The 24,417-nt window shown below is 48.4% G+C and overlaps 1 protein-coding gene across 2 annotated transcripts in view; it reads left to right on the top strand.

Moving 5' to 3' along the window:
- Positions 1 to 24,417, top strand: part of ST3GAL1 (ST3 beta-galactoside alpha-2,3-sialyltransferase 1) — an 87,944-nt gene that overhangs the window by 38,640 nt on the left and 24,887 nt on the right. For both annotated transcript variants that reach the window (XM_061172273.1, XM_061172274.1), the window contains exon 2: positions 5,979 to 6,033. The gene's annotated coding sequence lies outside the window, so the exon portion shown is untranslated. The remainder of the gene's footprint in view (positions 1 to 5,978; positions 6,034 to 24,417) is intronic.

Genomic DNA, 24,417 nt, shown 5'->3' with positions numbered 1-24,417 from the left:
TATAATGGTCTGCAAGCAAACCTACCCAACTTTATTACTAATAAAAAATAATCTTTATTATAATACTGGATGGTAAGCAGACCTGGGCTCTGCTCCAGAGGGACACACTACCTCTATCTTCCATTCCCTCTGCATCCTTGAAAAGACAGTCCAGAACAGAAGCTGTCAGTGCTTCTGCTCTAAAGACACATAGACGTGCAGAAGACCCATGAAGAATTGCCTTTCAACAGTGACTGCTGTGCTGGGCAGTGTAACTCTAGACCACTTGCAGGGCCTCCTCTGGGATGTCCCACGTGGGTTTCATCCTTCACTACCCTCCAGAAGCCTCTATACAGTTGGCTGCAGTTTCCCCATTTTGCAGGTGGATAAACTGAGGCACGCTCCAGTGATGCTCCCTGAATGTTCAAATCATGGATTCTAGCGATTACTCATGATCAACTCTGCCCCCGACCCTGTGAACAAAAACAAAAACATAAAAGTGGGATGTTTGTCCTCCTTGCCCTCTTTCAAAACTTTACCCCACAAGACTCTGGAATTCTTTTTCTCCTCTACCTTGTCTTATTCTCCCCGTCTTTCTAGAACCAGTGCCAGGCTCACCTCTTCCTGAAGCCCCCCCTGTCTAGCACAGCCTGTGCTCACCTTTCCTGTCTCTTCTCTAACATACAGCATCCTGTCTCTTCTCTAACATACAGCATCCTGTCTCACGTACTCTGGACCAGCAGCTCTGAAGAGCAGATTCTGTACCTTCCCGCACCCACTCTCCCCCACAGTGTCAATCGCAAGGCTTGGGGGAAAGCAGACCAACAAACAAAGACCCCAAACCAAATCCAGTGCCCACCAACTCCTCCTTTATGCCCTGCGTTGAATTCACAGTTGACTACCCCACTTCCCATTCCAGGATCCATGGAGCATGTGAATGAGATCCACTCTCCCTGAAAGACAAGGGAGATATTTTGAAGTGACTCAAAGAAAAGTTTGTTGAATTATGTTGAGTTTTGGTAAATCCACCCACGGAGATAGAGAAACTTGACATTTGCCCTCCAAGCCAGCAGAAGGAATGAGCCACATTTCCTCGTAAAAAAGCAGGAGGCAGAGGGATGATGCTTATCTCAGGAGACCAAGGTTCTATTCCAAGTTCCGATGCTAAGTGGCTGTGTGACCCTGGGGAAGACACTCCCCCTTTCCAGGTTCAGTTTCTCATCTGTGAAGTGGGACTGGAGGGGGAGAAGAGGAGCCAGACCCTCAAAGTGCCTTCCCAGCCTTCCTTCCTGTCCAGGCTTTCTTGACTCTGGGCTGGGGAGAGCCCAGCTTTGCCTTTGCGAGAACCAAGTGCCTCCCAGTTCCTCGCGCAGCCTACTTCCTGCTGCCTTCCTGAGCGGGACCGGCCCCGCCCCCTCCTGTAGAATGCAGACTTCCACCCTATCGACATGGAGGGAGCCCTTGCTGTAAGGATGTGCTGAAAGAGGACCACTTGATTCGAATCCAGTCCCGTCCACCTTCCGACTTAACACATCACACCACCATCCCGCTTACCAACCATACCGAGCACCTACTATGTCAGACACTGTGCTGAGAACTTTCTATCATCTCTCACTGAGTCCCTGCAACAACCCCAGGATCGGCGGGGGGGGGGGGGGGGTGCTGTTATTATGCCCATTTTGCAGATGAGAAAACAGAGGCTCAGAGAAGTGAAGTGGCTTATCCAAAGCCACAAAGCTGGTGAATGGCAGAGCCTGGGTTGGAAGTCTCCAGAACACCTACTCAGTTCTTCCAAATGGAATGTTTTTTGGAAAGAGACTGGATAATTGCAAAAGGAACCATGTATGATGCTGCATAACAAAGAGTCCCCGAATCTCAGTGACGTACAACACATGCTTACTTCCTGTTCCCATCACAGGCAGACTGTGATCAACGGCAGGGTGATTGCGGCTCAGCCATGTTCCTTGAGTTTTCTCGGTCAGAGTCCCAGGCTGAAGGTAGTCGCCATCTAGGACACGCTGTGCTCACGCCAGAACTGAGCGAGCCACACAATCAAATTTAAACCTTCTGCTTAGAGGTGGCACACAGAGCACGTCTGCTCACACTCTATTGGCCAAAGCAAGGGACATGGCCAAACCCAGCATCGGTGGAGCAGGGACTTAGAGTCCCCTACGGTGAGGGGTTGGGGGCAAAGAGAGGGGAACAATGTTTGCATAATACAATTGGCCGTAAACCATTGGGCTCTGCAGCCAGATGCGTGGGTCTGACTCCTGGCTCTACCTCTTAGTAGTTGTGTGGCCTTCATTATGGTCCGACACCTCCTTGTGCCTCAGCTTCCTCATCTGCAAAATGGGGATGACAATTATAGCCCTGTATTAGCCTCCAAGGGCTGCCGTAACAGAGTATCACAAACCAGATGGCTTAGATGACAGAAATGTATTTTTTCCCACAAGTTTTGGAGGCTCAAAGTCCAAGATCAAGGTGCTGCCAGGGTTGGTTTCTGGCGAGGCCTCTCTTCCTGGCCACCTTCTCATGGTGTTCGCACACAGCCTTCCTTCTGTGTGTGCACGTCTTATAAGGACAGCAGTCCTATCAGATTAGGGCCCCACCTTTATGACCTCACTTAACCTTAATTCCCTCTCTAAAGGCCCCGTCTCCAAATGCAGTCACATTGGAGGTCAGGGCTTTAGCATATGTATTTGGTGGGGAGATACCACTCAGTGCCTTATTCTGTAGGGCTGTTGTGAATGTGATGGGCCAGGCACTTAGGGCGTCTGGCTTGGGAGCACTGAATAGGTGCCAGGTTGTTGGGAGTACTTGGTGGTAGTTTGTCCCACATTTTGGGTGTTCCCCTGTGTAGATGATCTCTCATTCCATTTATCTTTATATCCTTGGCCTCTATCCCAATTCCTGGCACACACTAGGTGCTCAGAAGACATATTTTTGGGATCCTACCATGAAGCCTGAGGCCGTTGACAGGAGCCACCCAGGGTTAGGAGGCCCTGGGCTGTTCTCCTGGCTGTGTTGTGAGCCTGCTGTGTGGACAAGTGATGGTCTCAGGCCAACCAGGATCCATCACATTAGACAGAGAGGGTTTGTCAGCAAAATCTCAGCAGATTTCTTGTGGCCTTTGTGCTTATACCAAGGTAGTGAGGCAATGTTCAGAGCCAGGGTAGACTCAGAGAGATCCTTTTTTACGACGATGTTGTTATAAACTCCAAGGTGGCCGTAATTCTCTAAACTCCCTCCCACAGATACTGTCCCCCACCAGCAAAGCACCATAATGTGACAGAGCTGGGCATGGATGGGCATCAGGAGAACTTATTCTCGCTGCTTTGGGTCCGGGGAAGTTTCTGGCACAGAACCACAAGCTTGGAATGACCTCTTGGGGTTCCATGGCAACACTCAAAAACCCTGTGTTCGTTTCTCTTTCCTCATTCATGTTACCTTTCCCACTTCTGGCCTTGCTTAGGAAGGGCTGTGTCTGAGGATGTTTATTTAGCAGATGGCGCTATTGCCTGAGGATGAAAAGGTTAAAGGACATGGGGACAGCTAGCCTTTCCAAGCCCTCTGCCTGATGTGCTCAGGCCAGCAGTGTCATGGAGAAGAGAGTACCATGTGAAAGTTCTGGGCCTCCTCCCAGCTCATTGCTAATTAATTATTGGCATGATGAATAATTCAGTGTGTGCTACCTATCTCAGGCTCAGTTTCCTCATCTGGGAAATGGGAGCAGTGACACTTCTCACGTGATGTGCAGCACCTGGCCAAGAACAGACGATGATGATGAGATGATGATGATGGTGATGGTGATGATGATGATGATGGGATGATGATGACATGACAATGATGATGATATAATTATGATGATGATATGGTGATGATGACATCATGGTGATGATGATGATAGTTTGGTCCTTAGAGAGCACTTTCTCCTTGTCACTTTATATACATTGACCTTCTTAATCTTCTCAGTAACCCTAGGAGGTAGGCAGTCTCAATGTTCCTAGTTTACAGATGAGGAAACTGAGGGTAAGTGACTCACTGAAGGAGGCACAGCCAGCAGTGACAGAGCTGGCAGTCTGGCTTCACAGCCCGTGCCCCTTGCCACTGCATATATGGCCTTGAGGCTCACCTGACGTTAATTATGGACTGTGTCTCCCATAGCTCCCTGCATGTGGTGGGAGAAGGGGTACAAGCAATGTGTGCTGCTTGTTCTGGAAAGTAATTACTTTTAATTAAACTATTTGATGATTTTTAAAAATTCCTCCTTTCTGGATGTATATCCAGAGAAAATTGTAATTTGAAAAGATACATGCACCCCAAAGTTCATAGCAGCACCCTTGACAATAGCCAAGACACGGAAGCAACCTAAATGTCCATCGACAGATGAATGGATAAAGAAGATGTTATTTTTATATGTTATTTTTACACACACACACACACACACACACACACACACACACACACACACACAGTGGAATATTACTCAGCCATGAAAAAGAATGAAATAATGCCATTTGCAGCAACATGGATGGACTTAGAGATTATCATCATACTAAGTGAAGTAAGTCAGAAAGAGGAAGACGGATATCATATGATATCACTTACATGTGGAATCTAAAAAAAAAAAAGATACAAATGAACTTACTTGCAAAACAGAAATACACCCACAGACCTAGAAAGCAAACTTATGGTTACCAAAAGGGAAGGGGGGAGGGATAAATTAGGAGTTTGGGATTAACATATATACAGTAATATATATAAAATAGATATCCAACAAGGACCTACTATATAGCACAGGGGACTATACTCAGTATTTTGTAATAACCTATAAGGGAAAAGAATCGGAAAAAGAATATGTATATATAACTGAATCACTGTGCTGTACACCTGAAACTAACACAACATTGTAAATCAGATATACTTCAATAAAAAAACAAACAAAAAAATCCTTCTTTCCTGTTGTTTCCATGGAGAGTCAGAGGCAGGTTGGGCCCATCCTGGGCAGCGACTCCCTCCTGCTGGCCGGGGCGGGTGCTATGTGATACTGATGTCCACAGGTCATCCATTATTGACGACGGGCAGAGGTCAGCCAGCTCAGGCCCATGGTCGCGGGTGTGCTCAGATGAGGGGGAGAGAAAGAGGACCCGGAGGTCTTGACCATTCAGAAAGTTGTTTTCATCGCCACCCCCAGGAGCAAGGGCATCTTGCACACCTCACAGGGGACAAGCGCTAAGACAGCATGTGGCTGAAGCAGCTGCAAGCCCGCAGGCTTATTAATAGTAATAATACCATAGCATGTCGCCCTTGTTGTTTAGGGAGGGCCCTTCCCCTACTCCACATTTAGGAAAAAGTGCTAAAGTAGCAATGACACCTCCTAATTCTCAGATTCAAGTTCTCTCTCCCTTGGCCAATGCAAAACGCTCAGCTGTTTGCTGCCAGTTAGAATATTCCTGAGTCAGACCCCCCACCCCCCCCCCACATGTGATCTGGGACCTGCCACGAATTCAGTTGCAGGTGCCACCTGCTCATGTCTGTCCTCTGTCCTCTGGGTAGAGAAGGGCTTCGACCCGACAGGTTTCCAACCCCGCTCTGACCCCACTGGGCTCCGCCTGATGAGCCTCGGTTTCCTCCTCTGTCCTATCGGAGGCTGGGAGGTTAAACCACATGTGAAGAATCTTAGCTCAGTGTGGGGCGCACAGCGGTCTCAGGATCAGAATACGCCCTCCTCTGTCTTCTGTCTAGAGCAGGAAGTGGTCATGGTGATCAGGCAGCACGGAGCTTTCATTTACAGTTTGGAACAGAAAGCCTCCACATTCAGGTCTCCTGACTCCCCGCAGGGCTCTGTAGGTGACCGCTGTTCCCTCCCCACACCGCGGCATGCCCCTTCTCGTCAGCAGTCAATATTTACTCTGTGTCTGAGCTGAGTAGGAGGCAGGCACTCTCGTTAGATCTTCACTCCCTCTCCTTAAGACTGAGTATTTTCTTCTATTTTTCAGATGCAGAAACTGAGGCTCAGAGAGGTTAAGGAACTCCCCAGGGGTCACACAGCTGGTAAGTTGCAGAGCTGGGATTTGAACCCAGCTCTCTTTGACACCAGAATCTGTACTCTTAATCGCCTTGTTTTCTGTGCCTTAAACCATGCTGAAATGACCGTCCTCCTCCACCCAAGCGTGGGAGGCCTGTGACTTGGTTATTATCATATTTCTTCCGATGCCTTCTACAGCATCCAGAACACAGTAGGCTCTCCGTACCTACAGGGTGTTTAGAAGGCAGTCCTTTCTAATCTCACGCAGTCGTGAAATGTTCAGGGATAGGGATGTGTGTCTAATCATAGAAAAGTCTTGGTTAACTAAGTGTTTCCCCTTTTTGCCACATTCAAATGCATCAGCAAGTAGCCAACACGTGCAAATAAGAAATGCGTTATAACCCCGTTATAAAGAGCAGATACTCTATGCACAGACTGTATCTATAGACTATTTTGAAGGTGAATGGGTCTTTCTTTGTGATTCCAAAAGCAGGACCCTTGACTTCGTGGTGGGAAGGAAGGCAGGGCAGGCATGGAGGTGGGTCCAGCCTGGAGGCCCCCAGCACCTCCACCCCACATCCAGATAGGCACCCACTGGGTGCTAACGCTCTCCACCAGCCTCTCTCCTGCATCCTCACTGTGGCTCTGACCATATCCACTTTCTCCTGGTCCTGCTGCTTCTCACATCCCCTTTCTTCCATCTCCTCTTTCTCATCCTTGAAACCTACTCTCTTCCTTTTCAGAAGATTTCCTAGAACTCATTTTTGAAAAACCTTTGAGAATGAACAAGCCCCATTTAGTAACATGACCACAAATAAACTACCTGATTTGGTCTCCAAAGTCCTCAAAGAAAACCCTGGAGTTGGGGTGGAAGTGGGTGTGTCATTCACAGGCTACTAGAGTGGACAGTGGGTGTGGTCTATTAAGGGCTTTGGTTTTAAAACCCCCTTAGGGGTGGTGAGGAGGCCCAGCAGCTGGGCCAGGGGTCCCCACCCTTGCGTCAACCGGAAAAGCTGAGTTTCAGTAGCTACTTTCTGCCTGGGTGAGATTCAGTTTAAAGAAAACATGAAAACCACAATCTAACGGCCATTGTCCTTGTCCAGGAGTCTGGAAAGCTGGTTCTAGGTCTGGTTCTGCCACATCACACTGTGTGGACTTTGCCAAGGCCCTCCTCTTCACGGGGCCTCAGTTTGCCCATCTGTACAGTGGGTTATGGACCAAGTGCAGCCAAGGCTGACCCTCGGCTGTGGTTTCCCAGCTGGGGCATCGGTGAGCCTTGATGATGCTCATACAGATTCCTGGTTGACAGGGAAGAGCCATGGGGGCAGAGGGCTGAGAAGGGGGTGGCATTTGATAAAAACCAACCCATCCTCCATGCATACCCTGCTCAGGACAAACCCAGAGCCAGATGCACACGTGGGTTCAGGAATGAGCCTCCCATGGCCGACAGAGGCCATCCTACTGTTCCAGGGAGGTCAGACGGAGGCTCCAGGATCTCGGGAACCAGACCCATGGGCCCCACAGTGGGGCCAGATGCCTGCTTACGAGCTATGTGCTCTGCATCCTGTTCCTGCCGCAGAGGAGCCCAGCAGGCAGGACTCACACCTGCTGGCCACAGCTCTGAGCCCTGTACAGATACACAGTGTGGTTTTTGTAGTATTTTTGGTTTCGCTGTTTTTGCAAAAGCCAAAGGAAATCTGTAGGCTGGGCCCTGACTTCCTCTCCCTGAGGATGGCTGATCTGCTTGGGCGGGGACAAGCAGAGCTCAGCTAGGAGAGGAAACCTCAAGACGCAAGGTCCAGAGTTCGGAGGGCACCTGCTCTGAGCAGGGTACTGTGGCCGGCCGTTCATGGGCCAGGCTGGTTGAGGTTGTCATTGGAATCATCCCATTCACCATATGAGGACACTGAGGCCCGGAAATGACCAAGTTCCCTCATTTTCACTGTGCCCACACCAGAATGAACCCCTGCTCCCTGAGCTTGGAGCGCTTTTCACTCTGCCGTCAGTCCATACATATTTGTTGAGACCCTAACGCTGTTCTCAGCAGGGGGGAGCACAGCAGTGAGGGACACAGGTGAAGTTCCTGCCCTCCTGGTGGGGAGGAGACAGACAAAGAAGGAATTCAGTATACAATGGAGTGTCATTTTTCTGATTAAGGCTATGAAGGAAAATGCAGCTGAGCAAAGGGATAGTGACAGCGAGACTGTCTTGGGGTGATCAGGGAAGGCCTCTGCTAGGAGGGCAGCTGGGCAGAAGAATGAATGCAGTGAAGGAGCAAGCCCTGTGGGTTCCACCTTAAGAACACGTTCTAGGTAGAGGCAGGGGCACGTGCAAAGGCCCTGGGGCAGGGCATGTGCTTATTGTACCTTTGCACCCTTGGATTCTGATTCTCTGTGTGTTTGCCTACCCACCTTCCAGCAACACAGTTCCTAATCATCTCCATTGTTCCCTCCGTCTGTCACCTCCAAGTGTCTAGGGGTGTGGCAGGGAGTAGCAGTTGTGTAGCAAGAAGAATCAAACAGAACTGAACGGGGCAGAGAGAAGGTATATCTCTAACAGGAAACCGCTTGTCTCATTCCTTCATCCTCTTTGCACAGTTCACTCTTGGGTGACATTTGAAATAGTTTCACATTCTTGCTTTGCATTTATTCTCAAAATGTGTGTTTAAACCAAGACTGGGGGTTTTCCGTGCACTGTAATGTACTATTTCAGGCATGCTTCCAAGCAGGGCAGGAATCTGGATTCCAAAATCACAGAAACAGAGCAAGAAAGTAGGTTGGAGCTGCACTGCTGACCTCAAGCTGAGCGCAGGAGAGGGGGCTCCAGCCCACAGAGCCTGGGGTGGGGACGGGGGCATGGCCACTAGCAGGCTGTGATCTCGGGCAGGCCCGTCCCATCTGGGGCTCCGTTTGCTCTGCATCTGTGTTGGTACTGATGCTTGTCTAGCTCTTGCTGGAGCAGCTCATGGGCCAGGTGTGCCAGAAGGGACATGCTTTGGGAGTGAGGGACCCCAGCTTCGAATCTTGCTGCCACCACATTCTCGTTTACAACCTTGGACAAGTCATATCCTCTCCCCTCCCCACCCCCCTGGAGCCTTAGTTTCTGCACCTGGAAAAAAAAAAAGCAGAAATGTGTGATGCTCCCTATGACCCTCTGCGATCCTGAAATGCCACAAGCCTCTGCCTGAAAGCAGGCAGCAGTCAGGCCCAGGGACAGAGAGTTTCAGCAGCTTCCCTTTGATTCTGTAGACATGGGGCTCTCAGCAGGGAGGGGCCCAATGAAGGGGGCACGACCTTGGCCGTCCTGCCTCAGGCATTCAGGTAAGGGCTTCAAATAGTCCTCACCTCCCCCTGATCTGAGACCTGGGTCTGCAGAGCCAGAAACTCATTTCTGGGAGCAAAGGAATATGTATCTTTCCTCAGGGTCCAAAAGGACTTACTAAGTCTTCCGTGAACTTAATCTCATTCAACTGGAAAAATAATAATCAGAAAGCAGTTCTGCCTGGTTACCGTGAGTTCCTTGAAAGTTTCCCATGAGAAAGGGTCAGAAAGCTCATGTACCATGAGGCTCAGCCCTCCCTGCTTCCTCCCCAAGGAGCAGGGAGCCTGGTGGTCGACCAGCAAGCCCATCAGCATCATTGGGCTATCCACCTGTCCATCTGCCCATTAACAGGCCCCCATGAGGGGCCAGGGCCAAGGACACAGCACCAGAGACACAGAACTAAATAAGGCACAGTCTGTGCTCTCAAGGGCAGTTCAGGCTCAACGTGACCGTTTTCTACATTTGGTCAAACTCTAGAGACTCCGTGACTGAGCTCGCTCTCAAGGTCACAAAAATATAAATGTTCAGAAACTTTCACTTCTCTACGTTTTCTGTTTTCCACAATGTCTGCCCCAAATTCATTGGCGAAACACGTTCTGTGTTTACTAACTAAAGCTAATGTCTCTCTTTGCTTTAATCAAATCAAATTTTCTTCTGGTCTGTTCCATCCAATACATCCCAGTCTCGTATGAATTCTGGGGAAAAGGGGAAGAGAGGGAACCAGGGAAATTCGGGGGAAGGTGATGCTGGAGACATGAAATTCACCAGCTGGGAGGGGACAGGAGACAGAAAGCCACTCCATCAACAAGGACGTTTGGTTGATAACAAAATACTTTAAGATATGGAAAGTAGAAAAGCATGGGTGTAAGGTCTGGGGTTTGATTTTATTCCACTAACAAGCTAATAAGCTAGCTTGTTAGTGTTTCAGGGATGCTGGCAGAAGACAGTAGAGTCCTGGGTCAGAGATGAGAGACTGGTGTAAGGTGGGAGAGACCCCACTCCTTTCATGCCTGGAGCCTAAGCCCAGGGTGAATTCTTCTAAATTTTAGGGATGAGTTTAGCTCAGTCAGTGCTTTCAGAGGCTGAGCTCAGGAAACAAAAGGGAGTGAAGGTTCTTGGGACCAATTCCAGGTCATGGCTTATCAGAATGCACTTATTCTCTAAGCCTGCTTATCTACCCATAAAATAAGACGGAAATTAGCGTCTGGGCGTATTGTGGAGGCCTCATGAATATAAGTTGAAACTGAAGACCATGTACTTATTATTTGCATTAATATGAGGACGCGAACTCATTCTAATAATTCAGCCTTCTAGGTTTCAGATTATTCGTTTTCTTTACTGAGATGGAAACTGTTTGATGTGCAGCTCTAGTTCACAGCACACACGCAGACACCCATGTAGAATTCACCTGCCAGTATCTTCCTTGATAAAGATGTTGGTCATTCATTGGGAGAGGGAAGGATGTGAAGGTGAAAAGGGTCAGGTTCCCAGAGGGCAAAAGAATAGAGCCAGAGAAAACAGCTGGGGCAGCCCCTCTTCAGATCTTGTTCCTATGGATGAAAAAAACTAATCAATAGTCCATCTAAGAAAGAAGTGGAAAATCTTATTCGAGCTAACCTGAGGCTTATAACCCAGGAGACAGTCTTTCAGAAAGCTCTGAGGACTATTTCTCCCGTTAAAGGTCAGAGCACAGTTATACAAGTTTTTGAGACAAAGGGTTGGACATCAAATGACGTATTATGGGCAGTTTACACAATCCAGATCTACACGTCCAAAGCAAGTAATGGGTCATGGGTCATCATGACCCCTTACCAGATTAAGAGGAAAGGTTATCTCCTAAGGAATTGTGACCCTTTATGAGATTAAGGAGGAATGTTATCTTCTAAGGAGGTCTGGATGCAGATGCACAGCACACACTAAAGGGAAGGAGGAGGTCCAAATGGGCAAAGAAAACTTGCGTTTAAATTTTTCTTGAGTTGCCATAAAATATGAATTTGATTTCATCGTCCCTCACTCCCACCCCGTGCTGTACATCTGGAGAGAGCTGTAGTTACCCCCACCCATGTCCCTCCCACAAACTCCAGCGGTCCCTGTGTCAACCCGGGATACCGCCCCGTGGCTGGGCGAGGTCACCTAGCTGGCAAAATAGAAGCGCTGGGACTCTCAGGTGGAGACCCTGACTGGTGTCAGGTGTGCTCCGCCAGACCCTGAGACACGCCTGGACTTGCCACCCTGGCCGGCCTCTGAGGCCCCAGGAGAGCAGCCAGCCTCTTCAAAGCCCGCCTCTCACCACGGCATTTTAGGAGAAGATGAAAGGACGCCTGTGTGTTTTAAAGCAAATTAGGCAGAATGAGAGGTTTTGAAAGTGCTGTGTTCCCCAAGTGGGAGGCCCTTTGATGGGCAGCAGGGGACAAACCCTGCACTCTCCCGCCCACAGCCCTCGGGAACTGGGGCAAAACGGCTCCTTCCCCGGGGCACACCTGGCCACAAGGGGGGCATTTGCCATCTGGGGGTCAGCGTAGCTCGCTCTTTCCCTCTCTCCTGCTTGACTTGCCTCTTCCATTGCATAGAGGATAAGTAGCGGCTGTGAGCACTTTGCGGGGAGGGGTGGGGGTGGGAATAGTCCTGAGTGGGGTCCAGTTGGCATGGATGTGCCCGCAGGGGAGGTGATGGGCTCCAGCCAGGACTCCAGCTGTGAAAGCAGGTCAGGCTGCAGGGCACTTTGGTGCAGAGCCCAGGCACTTGGGTCCAGATGGCTTGGATCACCTTTTAGTGTCACTCTTACAAAATGTACAGCCCTGGGTCAAATGGCTTAACCTCCCTGAGCCTCCATTTTTTCATCTGTAAAATGGGTGTATTAATAGATTCAACAAGTTTGCAGGAATAAAGCTCTTAGACCAGCTCTAAGAGCTGCACTCGCCCAAAGTCAGGGCACAGGATACGTCTGCTCTTAATCGGATTAATACAGAGGAGGGATCAGATAGGCTACTGTCCTGTATGGAGGCCAAAGCTTGTCCTTGTCTCACTCTGTTCCTTTAGGACTCCTAAGGCATGGGTTTTTACTGTTTCAGTTTTGCACACAAGGGCTGGGTATGGCTCAGTGTGGTCAGGTGGCTCGTCCAAGGTCACACCCCCTGCACTGGAGGCAAAGTCGTAACCACCGGACTGCAAGGGAGGTCCCCTGGGCCAGGGCAGTTTTATCCCAGTGGCCCCACTGGATACCCCTCTCACCCTTGTTTTCTGGGGGTGGTTTGTGCCAGACACGTGCTTGTCTGGGGTCCCCGCCCATCCCAGAACACGGGGGGCGGGGGGTGCCGGGCTCCTCGCCACTTTGGCTGCAGGGTTTATCGGGCAGTCCGAATCCCTGTTCTGGGCATCACCAGAGATCGACCCCCGACCCCTTCAGGAGCCTTCTGGAAGCCCCTTGTTAATCATTAGAGTGCAAATCTCCCCCTGAAGTTAGGGGGCCTGGGAGGAAGTTATCTCTTTAAGACCAGTCAGGACTCCAGCCACTCACTTCTGCAAAGCTCTTTGGAGTCAGGGGCCAACCCCCGAGGCGGGGCCTGGGGTGGGGATTCAGAGTTCCCAATGGTCTTTCCTTTGTCATGACTTCTGTGCCACCCAAATCAGGGAACTCCCTCTTTCTTCTGGGGACCAGTGTCCTCCTGGATGTGCTGCCTATACAGGGCAACTCCTCAAATTCCTGACCACGTTACACGCTTCGGATGTTGTGCGGATGTCTTTGGACTCCGAAGTGAGCACCCTTCAGTCTACACACATAAGAAGATTTGTGGATTTAAATTCCTTTTGTGCAGCTCACAATATGAAAATGTATCCAGCTGTTTCTCATATGACCCTAATCCTGGTTAATCATGTTTCTCGGGGGCGCTTCTCCAAAGCACCTGCTCTGAAGCACTGCTTGTGCTTCTGGGAACCTCTGCTTTCTCCTCCAGCTCTCCAGCAAAGGAGCAGGCAAGAGGTACTAGGGTGAGGAGAGGAGGATTTGCAAGCCCTGGTGAGGGTTCTCCCAACCTGCTGCACTTCTTGGATGTGGGGGAAATGGGCAAACGGTCAAGTTAGTGCAGGAGTGGGGAAACAGCCCTCCCAAACAGGCTTCCCAAGGCGCCAAGACGGAGGCAGGGCTGCTCTCCAGGCTCTAGGGGGCGCTGTGTGCACCCTCTCCAGTCCAGACTCCATATGCTAATTGTGTCACTACTGTCTGCTGCTCACAAACCATCATTGGCTCCCCATTGCCTTCATCCCAAAATTCGTATTTCTTAAGACTTCCATGACCAGGCCCCTGCCCACCAAAGTCATTCCTAAAGGCACCCTGTTTTCCATAACTGTGCCAAGTGCCCCCATCACCGCTGCCTCCACCGTGCACTCTTTGGGAGCTGCCTGATTTACCCCACCCTCTCCGTTCTCCTCCATCAGTGCCAGAGGCCCCCTGTGTTCAAAGCCCGGCTCCATGGCCACCTCCTCCACAGAGGTTGTCTCCCTTCTCCCTTCGGTTATCACCAACATGCCACTTCCGCATCCCTGGGGCCCTTGGCATTCCCTCCTTGGAATGTTGGTCCCTCACGAGCAGAGAGTTACATGTACGAACTGCCATGCGCATGATCCTGGAGCGGCCCAGGCTGGCTTCACCATCTAGCGGTGACAAGAGGCATGGCCGGTGTGCTCAGTGAGGTGTTACAGGGGTCCTCGCGTGCCCAGGTGAGAAGCCAGGCAGGCTGGCACTGAAGAGCAGGCCTGGGAATCCACCCCAGCCCTCGGTAGTCGTGTGATCCCAGCTCCCTCTCTGTAAGGTAACACTACCTTCCCCACACGACCTGCAACTGTCGCGTTCCCATCCTGGCTGGTCCCTAAGAAGCTACATAGCCTTGAAGGGTACCTGCCCCGGAGATCCTCTGGATGACTTGCCAGGTGTCCGGCACATAAAGAGTCAGATACTGACACTGCCAGATGGGCGGACTGCATGGATAAATGGGGAGACGGTGGCAGCTGCCTAATCAATCCAGAGACAGGACGAAGGAGACACTACCAGTGGCCACCAGACCTGGTTAGAGATGTTCTAGGGACCTTAGTCCGCAGGAAAAACAATGAGGATTCTCTCTGATATCTGGATATTTAAGTCCAGCAGAAGTCAGAGAGTTGACAAGTGGGAGAGAGCAGGTGAAACGGTCACAGAGCGGGGCTCAGGAGTGGGTGGGGTTCAAGCTCCAGTCACTGCCCAGAGCGACCAAGGGCTAAAGGGGCCTTGCCCTGTGATTCCCCTGCGATCCAGTGGGAGGCAGTGTTGGGAGGTGGCTGGTGGGTGTGCCCAGGGAGCCTGGAGGTGGGGCTTGTTAGCACGCCCCCTAGTGGGAACTGGAATGTTCTGAGCCTGGAACTTGAGTGGTGCCCACAGGGAGCCTCCCCGCCCCCAGTTCCGTCCCTGCCCCGGGCTGTCTCAATGGCATGAGGAGGACAAGGAAGCCTCCCGATGGGTGAGTCCCGGGCAGCGTTGGGAGCAGCAGGGTTGGGAGGATTCCAGAAAGCGCAGGAGGAGGGAGGGGAGCCGGGGCACAGGGGGATCCAGCTGGCCTGTGCCAGCTCTTCCTGCACATCCTCTGAGCTGCCAGGGCTATTCTTAGAGCAGCTTGTTTCTCTGGGGAGAGGAGTGGTGGGGAGGCAGGGCTTCCTATGGGCCAAACCTCCAGGCGGTACTGCTTGCAGGATGCAGATGGGGCACTCACAGTGGGCCCCCGAGGGCAGGTTAATGCCAGGGTGATTCTCAAGGGCGTGGTCTGGGATAGGGAAATACCAGGACAGTGTGGTCCCTGGGAGTGAAAACATTGGGGTGTTTCTAACCTTGGGGCTAAAGAGGCAAGAGGACAAGGACAAAGACCCCCAAACAGAGCCATTGCGTGGAGAGGGCCGCTTGACAGGAGTCAGAGGCCACCAGGTCCTGGCTGCCCCCCAGGGAGGGGGCCAGGGCCCTAAGCACCTGACCTCAGCCCCCTTTCTTCTTCCAGTCTCCTTTCTGCGTCCCCATGGCCCAAAGCCCACAGGGAGCCAGCCAGTGTGGGAACCCGTGCGTGCAGCCCCTGGGCACAGAGCAGGGTGCGAGAGGTGGAGGGACCATCTGCAAGGGAAGCCAAGGTGCCCGGCTCACCTCCCGAGACCCCGGAAGGCCTGGCTGCACACATTGGGCTCTCCCTGGCAGGCAGGGCAAGGACAGGGGTGGCACTGCGGGAGGTGCCGTGCTGTCACTCCTGGTTTTCCTCCAACTGGTGTGACTCAGGCAAGTCTGCACCTCCCTGAGCCTGATCAGGAGACCCCACGGCTTCAAACCCTGCGGGGGCGTCCCGTGGTGCCTGGGATGTGGCTCCAGCCCCTAAGGGGGCTGCCCGACCTTGCCTGCCCACCCCCAGCCCCATCTTGCATCTTCCTCTCTGGGTTTCTGCTTGACTTGACCTTCTCTCTTTCAGTTCCTTCGGAGTCACCTGCTCTCCTGACAGGCCTTTGCACCTGCAGGTTCCTTTGCCTGGGGGCCCTTGCCCTCTCTGCCTAGTTGCCGGCCCATCCTGCTGTCCTCTGGCCACTACCACTTTCTCGGGATGCTCTCCGGCTCATCCCATGCTCGATCCTCTGTCGCACTGAAGGAGGCCGTATCATTTGGTTCTCCAGGGGAAACAGAACCAGTACAATAGCTGTATGTGTATATGCAGAGATGAATTTTTAGGAATCGGCTCAGGCACTGGTGGGGCTTGCAAAGTCAAAATCTGGATGGCAGACCTGCAGGCCGGAGACTAGGCAAGAGCTGATGTCTCGGCCTTAAGTGTGTGAAATCTGTAGGGCAAGCCGGTGGGCTGGAAGGTCAGGCAGGGTTTCTGTGTTACTTTCTGTCATGGCCTGTTTGCCTCTCCCTGGCTGGGGCCGTGTCTCAGGCCTCACCGCACCAGGCCGGGCTTCTCTTGGATCATGTTTTCTGGAGAGACCTGGGTCTGGCTGCAGCCAAGACTGGTCCTTCCTGAGCGGGGGCAGGAGGCGGCACAGGAGCTGGTCCAGGACGGGCCAGGGGAGCGTGGCTGCCAATTTCGTGTGTGACTCAGAGGGTGGGGATGGGCCGGAGGAGCTGACCAGGGAGAAAACAAAACTGGGAAGGGAGGGTTCGCATCCGCCGCCTGCCAGGCCCTGAACTGGCCGCACGCAAACCCTGTTCAGTGCTCAGGCTGCCACCGTGGAGTGGAGATTGTCGCTGTCCGTGTCTCTCAGCTCAGACGCCGCAGGGCTCAGGGCTGGGCCACCACCCGCTGGGCTTTCCCTTGCCCAGAATCCCAGCTCCTTGGGCAAGTCAATTGACAGCTGTGGGCCTCTGTTCCCACCTCTGAAAGATGGAGCTGGTACCAGTGCCGTGTGACTGTCCAGTACCGTGGTTGAAACAGGGTCTGCAAGGAGAGACCCTCCATGAATGGAAGGTGGCCCCTGATAATAGATTAATTCGTGCCCCATGCGGCCCCCTCAGAGGCAGGGATGGTTTTTAACCCCATTTTATACAATAGGCACTTGAAGCTCAGGCAGCGCCTGTAATGCCCCTGGGTTACACCACAAAGGGCTCCGTGCTTTTAGGATTTTCCTGCAGGGTCCCACCCTTGGCTGCAGCAGCCAGACTAACTCCTGACCTCTGACCTCTCCACCTCAACCCCTGATGGCTCCATCTGGGCCCATGACGCCCTCTGAGCTCCTGCCCTGGGAGGTGTAGAAACAGCCACGCTAGGGCAGCTGCGTGAAAACAGCCGGTTCCTTATGAGGGGCCAAGCCCGTCTTGGAGTTGGGAGCCTGGTTCCCCTCTGAGCTCTGGACTTTGCTGTGTGTCACTGGATGACTCACCTCCCCTTTCTGAGCTCAGCCTCCACATCTGTTAAATGAAGTGGGGCAGAAATGAGAGGGGGCAGGTGGGAGTGTTAGTTGACGTTCCCTGCAGAAAACCGCAGGAGGAATGCCAGTAATCAAACCTAATATTCAGGGAGCACTCGCTGTGTGCCAGGCACAGACCTATGAGCTTTACCTGCACTGACTCGAGTCTTTCTCGGCCCAACCCTGTGAGGTGGACACTACCTTATCCCCACGTGATGGATGACGCTTCACTGAGGCAGAGGCTTCAGGCAAAAGGATTTGGTTCAGGGGATCTGGTGCTTACGAAGTTGTTGGAAAGGTGATGGGGGGCATATTGGTCCTGATGCTGCAGGCTGGGGCCCAGAGGCCAGGAAGCCACAGGAAGCCAGCACAGAATCTGAGGCTGCCCTGCAGACTAGGGGGTAGAGGGAGGCAGAGGGCCTGGGTCCAATGCTCAGGCCACACAGCAGCCTCCGCCCCTGCGGGAGGGAGGACAACCCGCAGTGGTTATCCTTCTCTTATTGGCCGATTCTCAACTGCATCCAGAGCCCTCCGGTCAGCGGAAGCTGGGAAATATAGTTTTTAGACATCCAGCCCCTGCGGCACAGGGCCGAGAGCACAGAGGGAGGAAAGAATCCCCAGTCCCATAGACACTAACCAGCAGGGGGACCCTGCAAGCAGAAGGAATCAGGATGCCCCAAAAGCCCTCACAGGCACACGGGTTGATGCACTGAGAATTAACCCTTTGAAGAGAGAATCTGGGCCCTGTGAATTACAGATACCCCTTATGCCTCTAGCCCATTGACTGCTTTGGGACCCCCTTCCCTGCAGGTTCTCAGAGGTAGAGCAGAGAGCAATGAAGCGCTGGCTGTCCCGTCCCTTGAGGAACGGAAGCAACTAATGAAGCGAGTCGGAATCATAATTTTCATAATTCCCCCGGTTTGTTCTTTCATGCCTGATTTTGTTTGGTCTTTTATGTAACCCTGTCAGTAGGGCAAGCCAGGGACTCTGTTGGACTTTTTACAAATGAGGAGCCTGAAACTTAGGGAGGGAAGAGAACTGACATTTATAATGTACTCTCTGTGTCCCGAAACCAAGCTGGTCACTTTTGTGCAAATAATTTTTATCCTACAGCAACCCTCCATTTGGGCATTATTAGTTCCACTTTGTGGATTCAGAAACCGAGTATTAGAGAGAGGCAGTGCCTTGCCCGTGAGAACAAAACTGGGAATGGGAAGAGTTGGGATTTGAACCCAGGTATGTCTGGGCCATCTTTTATTCCAACAGCCATTGGCCATGATCCACTGGCACAGAACCAGAATAGATGGATTCCTAGTGTCCAGTGACCAGGGGCTGCAGAACAGTGCAGGAAAGATTGTTCTTCTTTCTTTAATTTATGTTTTATTGGTCATTTGGAGCTCTTTGGAGTTTTTTTCTTCCAGTTTTATTGAGATATAATTGACATACAGCACTGTTTAAAGTGTACAGCATAATGATTAGACTTAACATACATCATGAAATGATGACCACAGTAGGTTTAGTGAACATCCAACATCTCATATAGATACAAAATAAAAGAAGTAGAAAAAAAAGTTTCTTGTGGTGAAAACGCTTAGTGTTTGCTCTCTTCACAGCTTTCCTATGTAACACACAACAGTGTTCATTATCTTTATCGTGTGGTACATCACATCCCTAGCACTTCTTTATCTTATAACCGGAAGTTTGTACCTTTTGACTGCCTTCATCCTGTTCCCACTCCTCCTACCAGAGAGGGTGGGAGGAGTGGGAACTGGTAACCACAAATCTGATCTCTTTTTCTGTGAGTTGGTTTGTTTGTTTGTCTTTGGACTATAATTGACCTACAACACTATGTTAGTTCCTATTACACAACATAGTGATTCCATATTTCTATACATTTCAAAGGGATCACCATAATAATTCTAGTTATGTTACCATACAAAGATATTACAAAGTTATTGACTGTATTCCCCACACTGTATATTTTCTTTCCCCTGACTCATTTATTTTGCAACTGGAAGTTTGTACCTCTTAATCTGCTTTCCCTATTTCTTTCTTCCCTCACTCCCCTACCCTCTGGCAACCACCTGTTTGCTCTCTGTGTCTGTGACTATTTCTGTTTTATGTTTGTTCATTTGTTGTTTTTTAGATTCCGCATGTAATCGATACCATGCAGTATTTGTCTTTCTCTGTCTAACTTCACTAAGCACGATACCCTCTATGTCCATCCATGCTATTGCAAAGCTGCTTTATGGCAGAGTTATTTATACACATCTTCTTTATCCACTCATCTATTGATGGCACTCAGATTGCTTCCGTATCTTGGCTGTTGTAAATAATGCTGCAGTGAACATAGGGGTACGTATATATTTTGTAATTAATGTTTTTGTTTTCTTTGGTTAAACACCCAGAAGTGGAATTGCTGGATGGTACGGTAGTTCTATTTTAAGTTTTTTTAGGAATCTCCATATTATTTTCGATAGTGATTGCACCAATTTACATTCTCACTGACAATGCACAATGGTTCCCTTTTCTCCACATCCTCACCAACACTTGTTATTTGTGATACTTTTTAAAAAAAATTTATTTATTTTAGTTATTTATTTTTGGATGTATTGGTTTTCGTTGCTGCGTGGGCTTTCTCTAGTTGCGGTGAGCGGGGGCTACTCTTCGTTGTGGTGCGCGGGCTTCTTACTGCAGTGGCTTCTCTTGTTGCGGAGCACGGGCTCTAGGTGCGCAGGCTTCAGTAGTTGCAGCGTGTGGGCTCAGTAGTTGTGGCGCACGGGCTCTAGAGTGCAGGCTCAGTAGTTGTGGCACATGGGCTTAGTTGCTCTGCGGCATGTGGGATCCTCCCGGACCAGGGCTCGAACCCGTGTCCCCTGCATTGGCAGGCGGATTCCCAACCACTGTGCCACCAAGGAAGCCCTGTGATACTTTTTTGGTAATAGCTTTTCTGAGAAGCATGAGGTGATAACATTGTGGTTTTGATTTGCATTTCCCTGATGACTAGTGATGTTAGGCATTTTTTCATGTGCCTGTCAGCCATTTGTATGTCTTTGTTGGAAGAACGTATATTCAGGTTTCTGCCCATTTTTTAATTGGGTTATATGTTTTTGATGTTGAGTTGTATGAGTTCTTTGTATGTTTTGGATATTAATCCCTTATCAGCTGTATCATTTGTAAATATCTTCTCTCATTCAGTAGGCAGTCTTTTTGTTTCATTGATAATTTCAAGTACAGGTCTTTTACCTCAGTTAGATTTATACGTAGGTATTTTATTCTTTTTGAAGTAATTGTAAGTGAGATTGTTTTCTTAATTTCTATTTCTGATAGTTTGCTGTTAGTGTATAGAAATGGAACAGATTTCTGTATATTAACTTTGTATCCTGCAACTTTACTGAATTCATTGATGAATTGATTTAGGTTTTTGGAGGTGTCTTTAGAATTTTCTGTGTATAGTATCATGTCCTCTGCAAACAGTGACAGTTTTACTTCTTCCTTCCTAATAAAGGAATTTTTATTCCTTTTATTATTTTTTTTTCTTTTTCTTGTCTGAGTGCTGTGGCTAAGACTTCCAGTACTATGTTGAATAAAAGTGGTGAGAGTGGACATCCTTGTATTTTTCCTGATCTTAGAGGAAATGCTTTTATCTTTTCACCATTGAGTATGGTGTTAGCTGTGGGCTTGTCATATATGGTGTTTATTATATTGAGATATGTTCTCTCTATACCCACTTTGTTGAGAGTTTTTATCATAAATGGATGTTCAATTTTGTCAAAAGCTTTTTCTGCATCTATTGAGATGATCGTGTGATTTGTACTCTTCAATTTGCTAATGTCATGTATTATATATATATATATTTTTTAAACATCTTTATTGAAGTATAATTGCTTTACAATGGTGTGCTAGCTTCTGCTTTACAACAAAGTGAATCAGTTACACATATACATATGTTGCCATATCTCTTCCCTCTTGCATCTCCCTCCCTCCCACCCTCCCTATCCCACCCCTCTAGGTGGTCACAAAGCACCGAGCTGATCTCCCTGTGCTATGCGGCTGCTTCCCACTAGTTATCTATTTTACATTTGGTAGTGTATATATGTCCATGACACTCTCTCACCCTGTCACATCTCACCCCTCCCCCTCCCCATATCCTCAAGTCCATTCTCTAGTAGGTCTGTGTCTTTATTCCCATCTTGCCACTAGGTTCTTCATGACCTCTTTTTTTTTTTTTTTTTTTTTCCCTTAGATTCCATATATATGTGTTAGCATACTGTATTTGTTTTTCTCTTTCTGACTTACTTCACTCTGTATGACAGACTCTAACTCCATCCACCTCATTACAAACACCTCCATTTCATTTCTTTTTATGGCTGAGTAATATTCCATTGTATATATGTGCCACATCTTCTTTATCCATTCATCCGATGATGGACACCTAGGTTGCTTCCATGTCCTGGCTATTGTAAACAGAGCTGCAATGAATATTTTGGTACATGACTCTTTCTGAATTATGGTTTTCTCAGGGTATATGCCCAGTAGTGGGATTGCTGGGTCATATGGTAGTTCTATTTTTAGTTTTTTAAGGAACCTCCATACTGTTCTCCATAGTGGCTGTATCAATTTACATTCCCACCAACAGTGCAAGAGTGTTCCCTTTTCTCCACACCCTCTCCAGCATTTATTGTTTCTAGATTTTTTGATGATGGCCATTCTGACCGGTGTGAGATGATACCTCATTGTAGTTTTGATTTGCATTTCTCTAATGATTAATGATGTTGAGCATTCTTTCATGTGTCTGTTGGCAATCTGTATCTCTTCTTTGGAGAAATGTCTATTTAGGTCTTCTGCCCATTTTTGGATTGGGTTGTTTGTTTTTTTGTTATTGAGCTGCATGAGCTGCTTGTAAATCTTGGAGATTAATCCTTTGTCCGTTGCTTCATTTGCAAATATTTTCTCCCATTCTGAGGGTTGTCTTTTGGTCTTGTTTATGGTTTCCTTTGCTGTGCAAAAGCTTTTAAGTTTCATTAGGTCCCATTTGTTTATTTGTGTTTTTATTTCCATTTCTCTAGGACCTGGGTCAAAAAGGATCTTGCTGTGACTTATGTCATACAGTGTTCTGCCTATGTTTTCCTCTAAGAGTTTGATAGTGTCTGGACTTACATTTAGGTCTTTAATCCATTTTGAGTTTATTTTTGTGTATGGTGTTAGGGAGTGTTCTAATTTCATACTTTTACATGTACCTGTCCAATTTTCCCAGCACCACTTATTGAAGAGGCTGTCTTTTCTCCACTGTATATGCTTGCCTCCTTTATCAAAGATAAGGTGACCATATGTGCGTGGGCTTATCTCTGGGCTTTCTATCCTGTTCCATTGATCTATATTTCTGTTTTTGTGCCAGTACCAAACTGTCTTGATTACTGTAGCTTTGTAATATAGTCTGAAGTCAGGGAGCCTGATTCCTCCAGCTCCATTTTTCGTTCTCAAGATTGCTTTGGCTATTCGGGGTCTTTTGTGTTTCCATACAAATTGTGAAATTTTTTGTTCTAGTTCTGTGAAAAATGCCAGTGGTAGTTTGATAGGGATTGCATTGAATCTGTAGATTGCTTTGGGTAGCAGAGTCATTTTCACAATGTTGATTCTTCCAATCCAAGAACATGGTATATCTCTCCATCTATTTGTATCATCTGTCATGTATTATATTGATTGATTTGTGGATATTGAACTATCCTTCCATTTTTGGGAGAAATCTCACTTGATCATGGTATATGTTTTTAATGTATTGTTGAATTGTTTACTAACATTTTGTTGAGGATTTTTTTAATTAATTAGTTTATTTATTTTCGGCTATGTTGGGTCTTTGTTGCTGTGTGTGGGCTTTCTCTAGTTGCAGTGAGCGGGGGCTACTCTTCATTGCGGTGCGTGGGCTTCTCATTGCGGTGGCTTCTCTTGCTGTGGAGCTTGGGCTCTAGGCACATGGGCTTCAGTAGTTGTGGCGCACGGGCTTCAGTAGTTGTGGCTCACGGGCTCTAGAGCGCAGGCTCAGTAGTTGTGGCGCACGGGCTTAGTTGCTCTGTGGCATGTGGGATCTTCCCAGACCAGGGCTTGAACCCGTGTCCCCTGCATTGGAGGCGGATTCTTAACCACTGGGCCACCAGGGAAGTCCCGAGGATTTTTACATCTATGTTCATCAGTGATATTTGGCCTGTAATATTTTTGTGTGTGATATCTTTGTCTGGTTTTGGTATCATGCTGGCCTCATAGAATGAGCTCAGAAGTGTTCCTTCCTGTGCAATATTTTGGTATAGTTTGAGAAGGAAGGGTGTTAACTCTTTTCAAAATGTTTGGTAGAGTTTATCTGTGAAGCAATCTGATCCTGGACTTTTGATTGTTGGGAGGTTTTTTTTGTTTGTTTGTTTTATTACTGATTCAACTTCATTACTGGTAGTTGGTCTCTTCATATTTTATATTTATTCCTGATTTAGTCTTGGGAGATGGAACATTTCTAAGAATTTATCCATTTCTTCTAGGTTGTCTATTTTATTGGTGTATAATTATTCATAGTAATCTCTTACGATCCTTTGTATTTTTGTTGTGTTGGTTGTAACTTCTTTTTCATTTCTGATTTTATTGATTAGATTTCTATTACTATTACAATTTCTTCCTTTATTTTTGTTAATATTTGTTTTGTGTATTTAGGTATGCCTATTTTGGTGCATATATATTTACAATTGATATATCTTCTTCTTGGATTGATTCATTGATCATTATGTAATGTCCTTCTTTGTCTCTTATTACATTCTTTATTTTAAAGATTAGTTTGTCTGATATAAGTATTGCAAACCTGGCTTTCTTTTCATTTCCACTTGCATGGAATACCTTCTTTCATCCCCTCACTTTCAGTGTGTGTGCCTTTAGATCTGAAGTGAGTCTCTTGTAGGCAGCATATATATTTGTTATTATTCCTGTTCAGCTTCAGTGATTTCCACAACTCCGTCTTCCAGTGTGCTGATCCTTTCCTCTGTATAATCTAATCTACAGTTGATTCCTTCTAGTGTTTTTTTTTTTAAATCAGTTATTGTATCTTCATCTCTGTTTGGTTCTTCTTTATATTTTCTTCCTCTTTGTTAAAAACTTCTAAAGGCTCACTTTGTGCATCCAATCTTCTCTCAAGTTCTTTGACCATCTTT

The sequence above is a fragment of the Eubalaena glacialis genome, chromosome 17 (assembly GCF_028564815.1).
Source record: "Eubalaena glacialis isolate mEubGla1 chromosome 17, mEubGla1.1.hap2.+ XY, whole genome shotgun sequence".
Taxonomy (NCBI): domain Eukaryota; kingdom Metazoa; phylum Chordata; class Mammalia; order Artiodactyla; family Balaenidae; genus Eubalaena; species Eubalaena glacialis.
The sequence above is the reverse complement of the archived record's forward strand: the minus strand, read 5'-3'. Positions and strand labels throughout refer to the sequence as shown.